We start from the raw sequence: 16,822 nt of genomic DNA on the forward strand, positions 1-16,822 counted from the left end.
TCATAGTCTAGTCATAGTCTAGTCATAGTCTAGTCATAGTCTAGTCATAGTCTAGTCGTAGTCTAGTCATAGTCTAGTCATAGTCTAGTCATAGTCTAGTCATAGTCTGGTATAGTTATATTAAATAGTTTATAGTTGCAAATTTGAATTTAGTCTTCCTTATAAAGCCAACAAAACCATTACATCTCTTTGTAAAAATTATATATGCAAATATTTGAAAAATTCTTTGTATTTTGTTACAATTTTTAAAATATTAATTTTTAGTTTATGAGCTCGTCTGTCGGTATTATCATTTATTGATTGCATTACTACCCGCAGTCATATTCTCGATATAAAAGAATCTAAAGTATTTACTGCAACAATTTCAATTCGAATATATAGTTCTTACTTTCAAAATAACATATACACATAAATACCTATGTATGTGTGTACTATGTGACATTCATACTCTGTAAAATTGTATAAATAAAAAATATAAACATTGCAAAAGACCCTTTGGAATTGGACCATAACATGTAAATTGATGAATAATTCATCAAATTATTCTGGAAGCATTGACTTCTATTTTACAACGCTTATTTATTATTTTTGTATAGAATTCAGACTAGAGAATGAAAATAATGTTTGTAAAAACAAAAGTTATTTTCCTTGACATTGAAGATACAAAAATTTATGTTGATGTAGAAAATAAATGCAATTTAAGGAAGTTCAGCATGTTTGCGATATAATTGAATAAACAGCAAATGATTATATTAAATTGAAACTTAATTTTTTTTATTTAAGGTTAAATAGAGTAGTTTACAAACATTTTCACTCTCTTTATTAAATAAAAATGAATTGCAGTTTGTCTATAAAACAATTTGAACCAGAACTGAACTTAAACTAAACTAGAGCTGAACTAGAACCTAAAACATAAACATATATTTTAACAAGTTGAAAGAAAAAGATTTCCACAGCCAATAGTTGCCGTAAGCATTTAAAATTTTACTCTTTCCGTCTATTATTATTTAAAACATATTTTTACTGGTATTTATATATTTATTTCAATTCTTTTTCACAACAAATAAAAAAACTTTTAAATTGTAATAAAAATTGTCACCTTTATATGTGTAAATTATCCTGTGGCGGTAAAAAATATATTTATAAACACACAGATGTATATATGATTTTTTACAATTTTAACCCACAATTGATTGAAACGAATTGTATTTTTATTGAAGCATAAAAGAGTCTTCAGTTTTTTTTTCGTTTTTCGTTCGCACTTTATTTTGTACCTCTAAATGTAGAATATATTTGCACAAACATAAGTGTAAATGTATATATTTACAATATTATATAACATATTTTATTGTAAAATTTTTCTTTTATTATATATTTTTCAAAAGGAGCACAGGGAAGAAAATAAAACGTAAAATTGTATTAAATTTATTCAATTGTGTCACTATAATAACAACAATATTTGCTGCTGGTGTTACAAAAAAAGAAAGAAGACAGACAGTTAAAAGAAAAAATGGGTAGTTTTTAAGAAGATTTCAACGAATTTTAGGAGAGCTAAGTTTTTAAATAACTAAAGTTTTCAAAAGTTTATTTCTTTTTCATGTTGTAACACATTAGATAACATTTTTATTAGATTTAGATTTAGACTCTACGTTTTAATGAAAATATATAGTATTGTTACTGTTAGCTTATGGCTTATTTTTTTAAATATTTAAATTTCACATAAAATTAAATCTAGACATAACGTTTACTATGATAAATTTAAATAAACCAATTAAGATTGTAGTGTTCCTTAAAAAAGGGAAACAAAATGAAGGTGTGTTAAAAGCACGTACGAGACAACGGTATCTGTATATGTGCATACATATGTTTGTATGTGTAAATACATACACAAACAATATCAAGTCATAAAGCCTGTAATAGTAACAAAATATGTACACATGTATATACGTATGTAAATATATTTGCATATTTGTATGTGTCATATGAATACATGAAAATCTATATAAAAGTCTACAACAGATTTTTATGAACTCAATTTGTTTAGAGAGTCTTTAAAGGCAATGAACAAAAAAAAATGGCAAAAAAGATGAAAAATATAAGCAGGCAGATATTTTATATCATAAACAAATAAGAAAGTAACTAGAACGACATGTACAAGTAATAAAGCGAAATAAAACTATATAATAAAAATAAAAAAAATATCGCAAACTTTAGTTCAGAGTTTCTTGACTTAACTTAAAGCAAGGCAAAAAAGTTCAAGAGTATAAATTTAAAGTAATAATTTAAAAACAAGTCTTTAAGGAATAAAAATATTTTTTGGATATTTTATTGAAGGTCATGTTAATGATGCAAGTATTAAATGCAAAAATAATCCTAAAACATGCAACTTTTAAATTGCCACTTACAAATTTTATACGAAAGAATAATATGTATAAGATCCTCCGTTTTGTTTTATAAGTCACATTTAAACATTTTATTATTTATTTAAGCAAACAAAAAAATGTAGCAAAGTTTTTACTACATTTTTTTAAGGAAACGGATGTTGCTACATACATATAAATGTAGGAAACTCTTTTATGTATTTAGTTAAAAAAGGAATACACGACTTTCTTTAGTAGACGGTGTATTTTGCCTATTTGTAGAGTAAGAACTTAAAACAAATAATAGAAAAAATATTATTATTGCACATTAATATTAGAGTAGGAAAAAATTGAATTCTCTGTTAAAAAACTTACCTTTAGCAGATGGTAAAAAATATCTGAAAAACAAAAAAGGTACCTATAGTAAGATTTTATAAAAAATAATAATATTAAATACATATAACAAAAATATTTAACTATTTGAATTTACAAATAATAGATTTTAATTTTTTAAACTAGTAGTAATACAGTTAATTCCAAGACTCCAAATAGAAATCTAAGGAGTGAGATCGAAAAATTCTTAACATACATATATGTTTATAAAAAAGAAACCACTAAACTTACAGCTTTATTTTTTTTTATTTGATTCAAATTATTATTACAATTTACAAAAAAAAAAATATTTTTATAGTTTTAATCACTAGTGATGAAATTTTGAACCCTTTTCGGAAACCCTTCCATTTACGTTTTTATAGTGCTTTCTGTCACTTTGCTCGAACATGTAGTCCATCACCGTTTAAAATCTACCACATTTTTGGACACCTTTTTTGTACTCTTCAATTCTCTTTTAACAAGAGCCCAATATCTCTCCACTGGCCTTAGCTCCGGGCAGTTTGGAGGATTTGCCTCTCTTGGTACAAATACCACTTTATTGTTCTTGTACCACTCAAGGGCTTGTTTACCATAGTGACAGGATGCCAAGTCAGGCCAAAAATAAGTGGACACATTATGAAGTCTTATGAATGGAAGCAGCCTTTTTTGTAAACATTCCTTGATGTAAATTTCGGTATTTATAGAGCCCGTTGTAACAAATGATTGGCTTCTTTTGCGCAACTGCATATTGCTTGCCATACCAAGAACTTTCTGAGAAATTTTGTCTGCTTTTGTGTCCTAAACTTTTCTTCAACATTCCCTCGAGCATCAGCAACATAAAACTTTTGACCTGGAAGTTGCGAAAAATCTGCCAGAACATACGTTTCGTCATCCATTATGCAGCAAGAATATTTTTTTATAAAACTTGACTTCAATTTCCGTGCTCTGTTTTTGGCCTCTAAATTTTTAGCAGCGTTCCTGTCAGGAACTTTTTGAGCCTTATATGTTTTTAAACCTGCATTAGCTTTAACTTTTCGTACCAAATAGTCCGAGCACTGAGCTAACCGAGCTGCTTTCCTACCGGATGTGTTGGGAGCTCCTTTGAAAATGCGTTCTATTTTTTTGGCTTTAGAAACATCATGTGGACCATTCCTTCTACCTGAACCAGGTTTTCTATCAACTGACAAGTTCTCCCGGTACTGTTTAATAACATTGGAAACAGTTTGACGGCAGACCTTTGTATGCCAACTTTTTGTAAGACCAAGTTGGGTTTAGTTGAAAATATTTAATAATTTCAGTACGCACTTTTTTCTGGTCACTCATGTTAATCAGATTAACAAAAAAATTAATATAATTGACATTACACATAATAACTGACATGTTTTTCAAAGGTAACTTGATCAAAAAAATATCAAATAATACTTTGGTTGAAAAATATAATGAAAAACGTGTGTTAAGAATTTTTCGATCTCACTCCTTAATATAAAGAGACTTGTAAAATAATTATTTTTTATTTTGCTTTTAATAAAGTATTAGATAAATCAGACACTATAAATCACGTGAAGAGCATATACAGCTTCTATGTCATCACGCCGAAGCTGACTATTGAGTTAGAAAGTATTTATATAACATATTATTAATAAGTACTTCTTTCTAATTAGAACGTAATTGTCTTTAAAAGTGCGTTAATAGGTAAGTCAACTACGCTTGTTGTTATTGAATAATGTGACTTCAGTCTATAGATTTGGACACATTGGTCAATCAACCATTTAGTTGTCGGTTTAATGATTTAAATAAGACCGAATTTTGAATACCATAAAAATCTTTACCGTAAGTAGGCAAGTAATATGGGAGCTAATTACTTATTTTTTGGGAGAATAATAACTCATTTTTGTATTAAGTTACAAGTTATTTCATTATTCTATCTAAAATGGATTTTACACAAATTTGAAATCATTATTTCTTTTAAAACTTCTAATATCAACTAAGTCCTTATTATTGTTGAAACATGATCTTAAGTAGTGCAGACTATGAACCATGTTATTTTCAAAAATAAAATAGACATGATTTATGCCTGAATTACAAAAAACAAATACTAAATGGATCATTTAGTTTTGGATTTTCCTAAAAGAATCATAAACTCCAATAAAGTTTTTAAAGAATTAATATACCTTTCAGTGTTAATTTCAGCAATTTTTATTCTAGGGCTCTACATAACTCTTCATGATCCTGAGGCCTGTCTAATTATATGTATATTGAACACGCAACATCATAATAATGTAGCAAATTTAATCCTTATTTATAGTTAATAAACAGAAACAACTTCTTCTCCTTACTTTCAATGTATTTACAACATTTTGTTTGTGTTTACATTATAAAATACAACAAATTTTATGCTCTGTTTAATCATGAAATAATTACACACTATTGTAATCGTACATTCATAATCTTCTACTCACTTTTATGTCTCCATCAAGCATATGTAGAACATTACTTTTATAAAGACGAACAAACAATAAAAAAACAACAACAAATATTGTTGAAATATATAAAAATAAAAAAAACTTAAAAAAAATATTTACAGCTTAATTTAGTCATGTATTGTTCTAACATGTGTTACCCTTACTTTTGAAAATATTTTTATATGAAAAGATCTCTATTGAAGTGCCTGGTGGTAAGTAAAATCAGTTAGACAAAGCAAATGTATACAAGTATGTGTGTGTGTGTGAATGACTGTTTGCTCCTGAGAATGATGTATATTGTCCAGTTATAAGCTCATTACTATAAGCTTATAACATCATTCTAAACAATTTAACTTTTGATAAGCTTAATAGTCTCATACTACTCTTATGAGAGGAAAAACATTATATATTTTTTTTATTCTGTCATTTTTACCAACATATTTATTTTTTATTTTTCTGTCAACCTTTATTCCAGTAGCAGGAGTTTTTATATCACAGCAAATGTTTGTAGATATGGATTGTAGGAGTTTGTATCTATATTTGGATATAAGTATTTATTGTTTTAGATGGAATTGTTCCTTTATGCTCAACTCGCAGTGTATCCCTTGTTTACCCTGTTTACAAACACATCTACAAAATACCAAAAAAAAGAAAAAGATTTAACTTTTTTGTTGATTTTTTTTATTCTATTTTTATTATATTTTTTATACTCTGTGTATGGATGTGAAAAGTGTCCAACGTCAATGCCACTTAAATTAATAGCTCTAATAAAATGTCTCTGACAGGCAACACTTCATAAAAATCTCGGTAAATCGTTTGTAAATGGTTGTGAGGGAAATATTATTATTTCAACAAACATACACACATGATTACAGGCATATACATATCACACAAGGAATAAAAATGTTTAAACGTCTTTGGAAAAAAATAAATATAAAGTCGTCTAAAAATGCAACATATTGTAGCAGCATTTTAAACAGACATGTCATAAAACTAGTAAAACGTAATGTTTTCAAATTAAACCAATAGATTTAAAAGCACTTGATATTTTTCTCTTAACTCATTTGTCAGACAATTATGTCTGTTCACATAACAAGTTGTCGTCTTTCTGGTAAAATCTAATAAAATAATTAAAATAGGTTTTTTATCATTTTAATATTCAGATATGTTATGAAGAAAGAAGCAGCTTAAATAATCTAGAAATTTTTTGATAAATTTAAAGAAATTCAATAAATTGTATTTTAATGAAATTTTCGATAAATTTTCTATTTTCTAAAAATTTTTACTTTTTTTATATAAAATTTCCAATAATTTTCCTTTTTTATACCCTTCACCTTCGTGAGAAGGGTATATATAAGTTTGTCATTCCGTTTGTAATTTCTATAATATAATTTTCCGACCCTATAAAGTATATATATTCTGGATCCTTATAGATAGCGGAGTCGATTAAGCCATGTCCGTCTGTCTGTCCGTCTGTCTGTCTGTCTGTCTGTCTGTCTGTCTGTCTGTTGAAATCAGTTTTTAGAGGACCCCAGATATCGGCGAAATCCGAATCTTCAATAATTCTATTAGACATGCTTTCGAGAAGATCGCTATTTAAAATCAGCAAAATCGGTCGGTAAATAACGGAGATATGAACAAAAATCCGAGACAAACTCTGAAAATTTCATCAAAAAATTGTTATAAAAGCAACAACAACACTGAATATAGAAAAAGATTTACATGTATGTGTGTGTGTAGATGTATTTGGTTTTATTCAGCTGTGTATTTTTTTGTTTTGTTTGGAATCCAAACATACAAAAAATACACAGCAAAAAAATATGATTTGCATTTTTTGTTAAAATAAAATAATATTCCCTTTTGTATTGCAAATATAGTATTTAAAACGTTTTCAATTATATGAGAGTAGAGTGTGAGTTGTTGTACAATAAATTTTATGCGAATAATGTAAGTTTGAAATTTAAAACTAACACAAATTTTTCCCAAGTGCTTTTGAAAACAATTTTTTTTACGATAAACAAAAACAAAATCTACGTCTCGTCAATGTTTACCAGCAATGAATCAGAGGTCGAAGTCGACCGGCTTCTAGTCGGAGCTTAGCCGCCGCCGAACTATATTTAGTTGCTTGAGCCGCCGCCGAAACATTCGGCTTAAATCGACTCAAATTTTTTTAATGTTTTTATTAACAAGACTGTAAGATCAATTATGTTTAAAATACACTATGGTGAAGGGTATATAAGATTCGGCACAGCCGAATATAGCACTCTTACTTGTTTGTATAAAATTTATTCTTCTTGAAAACTTTTGATAATTTTTTATAGAAAATGTATTATAAATTTTCTTATTACAGAAAATTAATATATTTATACTATTTATAGAAAATTATCTAAAAATTTTCGATAAATTTTCTCTTAAAAAAATGTTTGAAGAATTTTCTCCTTAAAGAAAATATTCCCTTTATTAAAAAAATTTTTTATAGAAATTACTGATAAAATGTGTATATATTTAATGAATTTTCTTCTAATAGAAAATTTTCTATTTTGATAAATTTTCTCTTTTTTATGTAAATATGCTATAAAGTTTCCCTTTTTTGGAAATTGCTAATAGATTCTTTAAAAATAGAAAATTTTTAATAAGATTTCTCTTCATATAAAAATTTGTTTATGAATTTTCTCTTTTTATGGAATTGTGAAGAATTTATGTCTTTATATAAAATGTCGATAAATTTGCTATTTACAGAAGATTTTGGATAATTTTTCTCTGTATAGGAAATTTTCGAAAAATTTCTCTTTATATTGAAAATTTTCATTAATTAATATATTTAATTAATTTTTTTTTTTTGAAATTACTGATAAATTTTCTCTTAATATAGTTTTAGAATATAGTTTTTTTTTCTAAATGATCGATAATTTTTTTTATTATAGAAAATGTTTGATAAACTTTCTTATTATAGAAATTTTTATGAATTTTTTCTTTAAAAAAATCAAAATATGGAATTTTATCTTTATTTCGAAAAAGTTTCTTATTAAAAAATTCCAATATTTTTCTTGTTCTTGTATCGATAAATTTGCTTCTTCTATAAGATTTTCATTGAATTTAAGTTATATAAATTTTTTTAGTTATAGAAAATGTTTGATAAACTTTCTTATGATAGAAATTTTTTTATGAATTTTTTGTTTAAAGAAAATAAAAATATAGAATTTTATCTTTATTTCGATAAAGTTTCTCTTTATAAAATGTCCGTTATTATTCTTGTATCGATAAATTTGCTTCTTCTATAAGATTTTTTTTAAATTTACTTTTTGTAGAAAATTTATTCTTAATTTTCTGTTTTTATCTGAAATCTTCAATGAATTTTTCTTGTTCAACTCTTTTAAAGAAAAAATTTCGCATAATCGTAAATAAACCTTTTGCATGTATCAAACTAAAACAATTCATTTTATTTATTTCTGTCAACACATCATTTTCTAATACTCTTTTTCATACTTATCAAAATCTCATCATTTATTTATACAACAAAAAAATTTACTTAAATCAGTCTAATATCCTTGATAACATTTCTTGCCACAATAAACAAAATTGGTAAATCTTTTTCTCAAAAACGATTTAGAATAAAAATTAATACCATTAGTAAAATAACATTTCATCAAATCAAAATTAAAATGTTTTTGTTTCTCTGCGTATTATCTCTATTTTTCCTTAAGCTTAACAACCAGCAAGAACGACAACAAGAAATGGTAACCAACTTTCAACCGCACCAGCTTAAGTACTCGTTTTACTGTTGTTGTTATTGTTGCTGTTCTTGTGGAATTGAATTAACAGCTTAAGATGACAAAGTGATTGCCACAAGGGTAATACACTTAAGTATATCTAAGTAACTAAATATATGAGTGTATGTTAGTGTTTATATCTAGGATAATACAATATATTTGTTGGTGTACATATGTTTGGGTATTTAAGAATCCTTAGTTAATAATTGAAAAAAAAACGTATTTAGTGGTGGATCATTTATGGCTTATGAGTATGAGTCTATTGAATTTGTGGTTTAATGATTTTCAGTTTTTTTCTACTTAAGATATATTGAAAACAATAAAACAGAATTCTTTAAATTGCTGTAATAAAAACATATATTTTTTAGATATTATAAGAAAAAACTAATTTAGATTTATACAGAGTAAAATTGATAGAGAACGGAAGATGACTTATAAATCCAGGAAATTGTTTCATTAAATTATTTAAAAAATATTCACTTAATATTTTTTTTTTAAGAAAATTTCTAAATTTTTAATAAAAAAAAATAAATTCAAGCAATTCCATAGAAAAAATATTGATCGAAAATTTTGTATAAAATGAATATAAAATTAAATTCTTTTATAGAAAGAATATTGATCGATAATGGCTTACCGAAAGAAAATTTATCGAAAATTTTTTATACAAAAAAATTTTCTATAGAAATAAAATTGATTAAAAATTGTCTATGGAGTGAAAGAGAATCGAACATTTTCTATAAAACGAAAATTTGTCAAAAATTCTCTAAAAAAATATAAAAATATATCGAAAATTCTCTATTCTAATAGAAAATATATGAAAAGTTTTTTACATAAAAAAAATCATTAAAAATTGGACGTAAAAATATTTTTTTCGAAATTTTTTTTTTTGAAAAAAAATTTATAGTAACTTTTCTATAGAAAGAAAGTTTCAATAAAGAGAAAATTTTTAAACAATTTTCTATAAGATGACAAATTATTAAACATTTTTAAAAAATCTTCTACAGAAAGAAAATTTAAAGACAATTTTTTATAGAAGGAAAATTTATCAACTTTATTGTATAAAAAGAAAAGTTATCGACAATTCTCTATAAAAAGAAAGAAATTCAAAAGAAATTTACTATAGACAATTTTCAACAGAAAGAAAAATTTATGGATAATTTTCTTTGGAAAGAATATTTATCTACATTTTTCTATTGAAACAAAATGTATTAACAATATTCCATAGAAAGAAAACAATTTTCTATAGGAAGAATATTTGTCATACATTTTCTATAAAGAGAAAATTTTTTAATAATTTACTATAAGAGAAAAATTTATCATCAATTTTCTAAAAAAATGTCAACATTTTTCTATAGAAAAAAAATTATCAAAAATTTGTTACAGAAAGAAAATTCACAATTTTATAGAACAAAAATAAAAACAAAAATGATAAAAAATATATATTATTTTAAAATTTTCTTAAAAAATAAAATTCATAAAAACTGTTTCCAAAAGAGATAATTTAGGGGAATTTTTTTTATTTTTTTGATAATCTATCTTTAAAAACTAGAAGTTTAAACATTTTTCATTATTACTTTATCATATAAATAATTCTTTCTTTAAAAAAAATAAAATCTTTCGATATGATTTAATACTCCACAATGAAAACTTTCGTATACTAATAAATCTTTGCCACTTTACGTAATAATTTTTATAATTTCTTCACTTAAAAATATAATAACACTAGAAAGTTGCAACAAAAATAAAACAACTTGTGTGTAATCGCTGCCAAGTAATTCAATTTAAATTAATTATTATTTGCTCCACAAGTGTTTTTGGCGCTTATTTTCGAGTCATGGCACCACAACTTTTAATTATGCTGCCCTAAGCTGAAGCAAAGAATGAAAACAAACTTTTAAGCAAAGTTGTTGCATCAATAGCATCCTTTATACCTACCGTTTTTTGCCATTAAGTTTTTCTCCAATGAATGAATGAATGAATGAATGAATGTTACCCTTTTAAAAGTCCTAAGTACTTTTTTGCTTCTCTGGTACTAGAATTGATTAAAACGTATAAAAAATAGGAGTAAAAAATATTAGAGTTTCATTTTATTTTTCATTTACTTTTTAAGCTTTTTTCAATGAGTTGCTCTGCTGGTTAAATGAAGTAACAACGGCAACAAAAAGTGTTGCTAATGTTAGTCGAGGAGAAAAAGTTTAAATGGTGTTATGTTGCATTTTCAAGTGTTTCGTGTTGCACTTAATTTACCATCAAAAAACTAGCAATTATACTTATAACATTTTTTTCAAAGAGATTTTGAAGTGAGGAAATGAAAAAAGTAAAATGGAATTTTGTAATTAAAAATATTAGTGCTGAATTGCCAGCAATTGGTTTTTCATCCTCATCATCGATGCTTGTTAAGCAATATTTGTAATAGAACTAATTATTAGATAAATTGCAAGAACATTTTAATGGGTTCCTTTAAAGTATAAAATGTAATTTATGAAATAACATTTTATAGAAATATTTAAAACATAATCTACTTAAACTAAACTTTCTTAATGATTTTTATTCCTACAATCCCCTCTCAAGAACTATCTTTTAACTTAAAGTTTTTGATTATAAAACAATATACATTACAGATGAAAATATAATCCATAACTAAAACTAAAACAAATACTTGAAAATATTTTTTGGTCAAACACCTTTACAGTACTATAAACCATATTGTTTTTTTAAACCCACAAAGATGTTTTCACAACAAACCACAATAAGGAAAAGTGTTTTGAACTTTTTCTGTCTATATTCTGGCTTATAAAAGTAGTTTTTATGGCAGAAGGTTTTCTATGTCATTGTTCAACAAAAGATGAAGGAGCAACAACTAAACCAACACTATGAATAATTTTAAAGAGATTTACTGAAATGGAAACTCCTAACAAACAATCCTTGATGCTTAAAAATATAAAGGCAAAAACCAAAAATGAACTTAGATTTTAGAGTGCAAAAAAGGACAAAACTTCTTGACTTTTTATGGCTAAAAACAAACAAAACAAAAAAAATACATGTATCCACAAAACAAATAGGTTTAATACACATACATTTACAATATTTGTATGACTTTAAGACAGAAAGCTTAAAATCATGTAACTGAAAGAGGAAGTGCGGTGTGGTGGAAACCAAAACAACAAAAACTATTCTCCAAAACAACAAATTGAATATTAAGTAACAGAAAAAACACTATTCACAGACGATTCGGAAAAATTTAGAACTGAACTAGAACTGAACTAGAACTGAACTAGAACTGAACTAGAACTGAACTAGAACTGAACTAGAACTGAACTAGAACTGAACTAGAACTGAACTAGAACTGAACTAGAACTGAACTAGAACTGAACTAGAACTGAACTAGAACTGAACTAGAACTGAACTAGAACTGAACTAGAACTGAACTAAAATTGAACTAGAACTGAACTAGAACTGAACTAGAACTGAACTAGAACTGAACTACAACTGAACTACAACTGAACTAGAACTGAACTAGAACTGAACTAGAACTCAAGTAGAACTCAACTAGAACTAAACTAGAACTGAACTAGAACTGAACTAGAACTGAACTAGAACTGAACTATTAAATAATGTTAGATTGTCAGTTAGTTATTTTTAAAATTAAATATTTTAAAAAACGTTTTTTAATTTACAATTTTTTTATTTTCAATTCACTTTCAAAAAATAATTTAGTAATTAATATTTAATATATGCATCATAGCTTCATAAGTTCAAAAAAATATTATAATAGGCAAAGAACAGTAAATAAATGCGTATTTTACTTTATTTTACAACAGTTTTATTTTTTATTTTTTTGGTTTAAAATTTAGTTAAACTGTACAAATTAAATTTTCACATAAAAATTATTTGCGAATTTTTCACACTAAACAACCAAAAAAGCCAAACAAATTTATTTTAAATTTGTGGAACCATAAAATGGTATAAAGGGAGGTAAATAATTTTACTCTTCCCGGTTAAACAAAACATACAACTACATGTTTTATATGGTAAAGAATAAAATATTTTTTGTTCTGTGGAAATAACTTTTTTGGCCTTTTGGCTTTATTCGTTTTAGTTTTTGAATTTGTGCATTTTTATTTTCATTTTTTTTTCATTACGTTTTTGCCATAAAATTAATTTGTTTGTTAGGCGACCTTCTAACCACACAAATTACTTTGTTTTCATTGTTACTCTGGCTGTTTTATTTTAGAAAATTATCACCCAACAACTAAAACAAAAAAAACAACAGGCAGCAATAAAAAAGTACGAGAAAATTGTAATGAAATTTTATTTAGAGAGTTTTTAGAACAAAAAAGAGGACGAGCAATTTATGCATTTGTCTGTGTTCTTTTATACTCACTATTTTTTTTTTTTGTAAACACACATTCAAATACATAATTTAATTCAAGTTTTCCCTTTCGGGGTGTTTATAATTTAATACTGAATGAAAAAGTGTTAAACAATTATATTTAATTTTCTAAACAATGTTTATGAATGCAAAAAGTTTTTATGTAAAACTTTGCTGTTTGTGTAAATAATAAAATTGCACTGGAAGCCTAAAATTATTGCAAAATTTAAGACACAAAAATTGTGTTAAAATTTTAAAAATACTAATAAAACAGAAATATATTAATATATATATAGTTTATTTAGAGATAGTTACGATAACATGAAATCGTTATTCCACATAATTTTAATTCCCACCTCATTCAAAAAATCTCAACCCTAATGAAATCAAATTTATATTATACCCATATTAATGTTAATTCAAACTTTACTCGCACCTTTACTTATCATTATGTTGTCACTTACATATTTAACATTTATTATCAATTTCAATCATGATGATGTTGTGCTGTAAATGAGTATTAATGGGAGAGTGTTTGTCACATAAGTGACTGACAGTTGACAACATTATTACCTGACATTTGTTGTTTTTCGATGTAAAAGAAATTATATTAGTTTGTGTTGGTATACAAATATATATTTTGTTTGTGTAAGTATGAATATTTCAATGTTGTTATCTGATGATTCAGAATGTATATGTTTATTAATTTTATTAACAAGAATAATTTTATTAAACTCGTTAGTGTTCAGTTATTCGTTAACAAAATTTAAATGTGAATAACAAAAGGTTTTTATTATTCCAAAACAACATTTTATAAAAGCTTTATAAAACAAAATTGCCATAAAAAATGTTTAATGTTTTTTTAAATAACTAACTAATTATTTAGTAACTAACTAACTTACCAACTAACTAACTTGTTCCAAATCCTTCAATTTTATTTTTTTAATATTATGTCTTTAAACACATACTTTGAAAATCATCGTTTCGAATTTGGTTGCGTATACTATTTTAATTTGGAATAATACCCGGAGTAAAATATTTTCAAATTTTGATGATGAATATTGTTGGTAATGTAGTTGATGTTGCCAATATCATTTATTATTTAAATATTTTGTAGCCATTTGTCTAGAGTGTACGTCTAATAAGGAATTAGCAAGTAGTTCTAACCCTTAACGGTTTTAGAAGTTTTTTTTAAGAAATATTAGTTTTTACATATGTTTAAGACTATTCCAGATAACATGATAAAATAAGTTGTTAATGGAGCACTGAGTAAGAGAATAAACTAGTTAACATAGAATAAAACTGTAAATCTGGTAAACACATTCGTAACCAGTTATTTCTTATTCATCAAAACTAATATTTATTTACTAAAAATTTAAGTGCTTTAATATTGCTTCAATACTACTTGCATACCCACTGGGTAAGTGAAAAAAGTGGCTAAGCTGCTATGGAAACGATGAAAAAGCTTTTCGAATTAGCTATTGTGCATAGAAATTTCATTGAACAAATATTGTTTTATCTAAGAACTAAGAACATGTAATTTATTACAACTTTTATTAATAGTTTAGAAAAAACTAATCTTATTATTAAAAGCTTTCCAACAACAAGTTCATTAGTTTAAACCCATAGCAAAAATAAAAAATCTCGAAGGAATAAAATAACTTTTCAAACCTTTCACTATTTGTTGTCATATCTTTATGATTTCTTGTTGTCAACATATAAAATGTTCTTAATATTAACGACAACAGTTAAAGAGATCAAACCAGCTGCGACATTAACTCAGTCACTCACTCATACCTACAATCATTTATTCAATCACTCACACACACATACACAGACAAGAAGCTGCAATGGAAAAAAGTTAACAACAGACATTTATATTTGTATATACTTGTGTTTTTGTTGTTCATACGAATGACTTGTATGTCTTAAACATATACTTGACAGCTTTTAACGTTTTATATGCGAATAATAATCTTTGTCAAGAGACTGAAACAACAACAGGAACAACCTTTAAGAAAAACATAGAGGCAGACAGACAGAAAAAACAACAGGCACAACAAAAACAAATGAATGACAAATCATAAACACTCAAACACATTCTATGGGGACAAAAACTGAAAGAATAAAACAACACTTACTAACGTTTACGAAAACAGGCAGGCTGTTTCTCTTGAAGACTGGCAGTCAAATAGACATTATATACTATACTGCTTCTTGTAGTATTTTCAGTTTTCTTGCGTCTTTACTAAACAACTGTGACAATTTCAACACCTGCAAATGACGTTGAATAGTGTTTGTAAGATTTATGTTGTATGAGAATTGTTTGTATGTGAGTGTATATTTTGTATATAAGTAGTTGTTTTATAAAAGGGTTTTTATAAAACAGAAGTTATTTAGATGTTATAAAAACTAAATTTAAATTACATTTAATTTTTCAAATGTTGAATTAAAATTGTCAATGGGTCCAAATTTAAAATATATTTGGTCATTTCTTATATGAATTGATTTTAGTGCATGTTTTATTTTGCGTATACGTAATAATTAATTTTCCAATAATGATCATACGTACAGTAGGAATAATGGGATATGAAAAGCATGTCATTAATAACATATGACTTCCATAAAAATACTATTTCTGAAAATTACATTTTATTTTAGGGAATATCTTGATTTTTTATATATTTAACTCCTCTTATCTACACAATCTTTGTAGACACATGCTCCTTGAATGTACATTATGAATATGTATATTATGAACTCGTATATACTTTTTTGTTGCTTTATATTTTTAGAAGTATATTAAAAATGGCTTAAGTTACTTTTAAGATTCCTTCCTTTCTGCAATTTCTTCTCCTTCAAGTTAAACAAAAAAAGTGGAACAAAAAAAATATTATAAAGAATTATTTTTTTTTTTTTTTTGGTTTATGAAGTACTAAGTGCTTGTGTTTTTGTTCTTATTAGAGTCCTTTGTTTTACGGAAAACAAACACCACAATTGTTAATGTTTGTGCTTTTTTTTTGTGGCTTTCATTTATTTAACAATAATTTAAGTGGCTAAAAGAAAAGTGGCTTTTAAGTTATTATTGTTATATAATAGATTTGGTTTTTGTTTACTGCTTCTATTTGAGTGTGAATAATATTTGTTATAAAAAAATATTATTAGATAAATGTTTAACTAAATCAAATTTATAATTCAATTCAATAAGAAGAAGTGGACAAAGTACATTTTATACCAAAACGCATTGACAAAATTTAATAAAGAACACTTTAATCTTAAATATCTTTTTCCAATAAACCAATAGAACCGTATTAATCCCAATTTTTTAATATTGGAACTAAATTAATTGCGTTAAGTTAAAAGAAAACATGAGTTATATACCGTTTTTGATACCCACCTATAGGTATAGCGATTGAATAAAAATCACTTTTTAAATTGATAAGGACTTGTCCATCCGTCTGTGTGATTTTTATTTTTTAAATTTTT

The 16,822-nt window shown here is 25.4% G+C and overlaps 1 protein-coding gene across 2 annotated transcripts in view; it reads right to left on the reverse strand.

Annotated features, from left to right (window-relative positions):
• The window catches only part of LOC111674888 (carbonic anhydrase-related protein 10), a 176,154-nt gene that overhangs the window by 103,842 nt on the left and 55,490 nt on the right, over positions 1-16,822 (reverse strand). Inside the window, exon 4 of one of the 2 annotated variants that reach the window (XM_046945767.1) lies at positions 2,736-2,758. The exons of the other annotated variant lie outside the window; for it this stretch is intronic. The gene's annotated coding sequence lies outside the window, so the exon portion shown is untranslated. The remainder of the gene's footprint in view (positions 1-2,735; positions 2,759-16,822) is intronic. 2 annotated transcript variants of the gene reach the window in all.

This window comes from Lucilia cuprina, chromosome 3 (genome assembly GCF_022045245.1).
Source record: "Lucilia cuprina isolate Lc7/37 chromosome 3, ASM2204524v1, whole genome shotgun sequence".
In the NCBI taxonomy this organism is placed as follows: domain Eukaryota; kingdom Metazoa; phylum Arthropoda; class Insecta; order Diptera; family Calliphoridae; genus Lucilia; species Lucilia cuprina.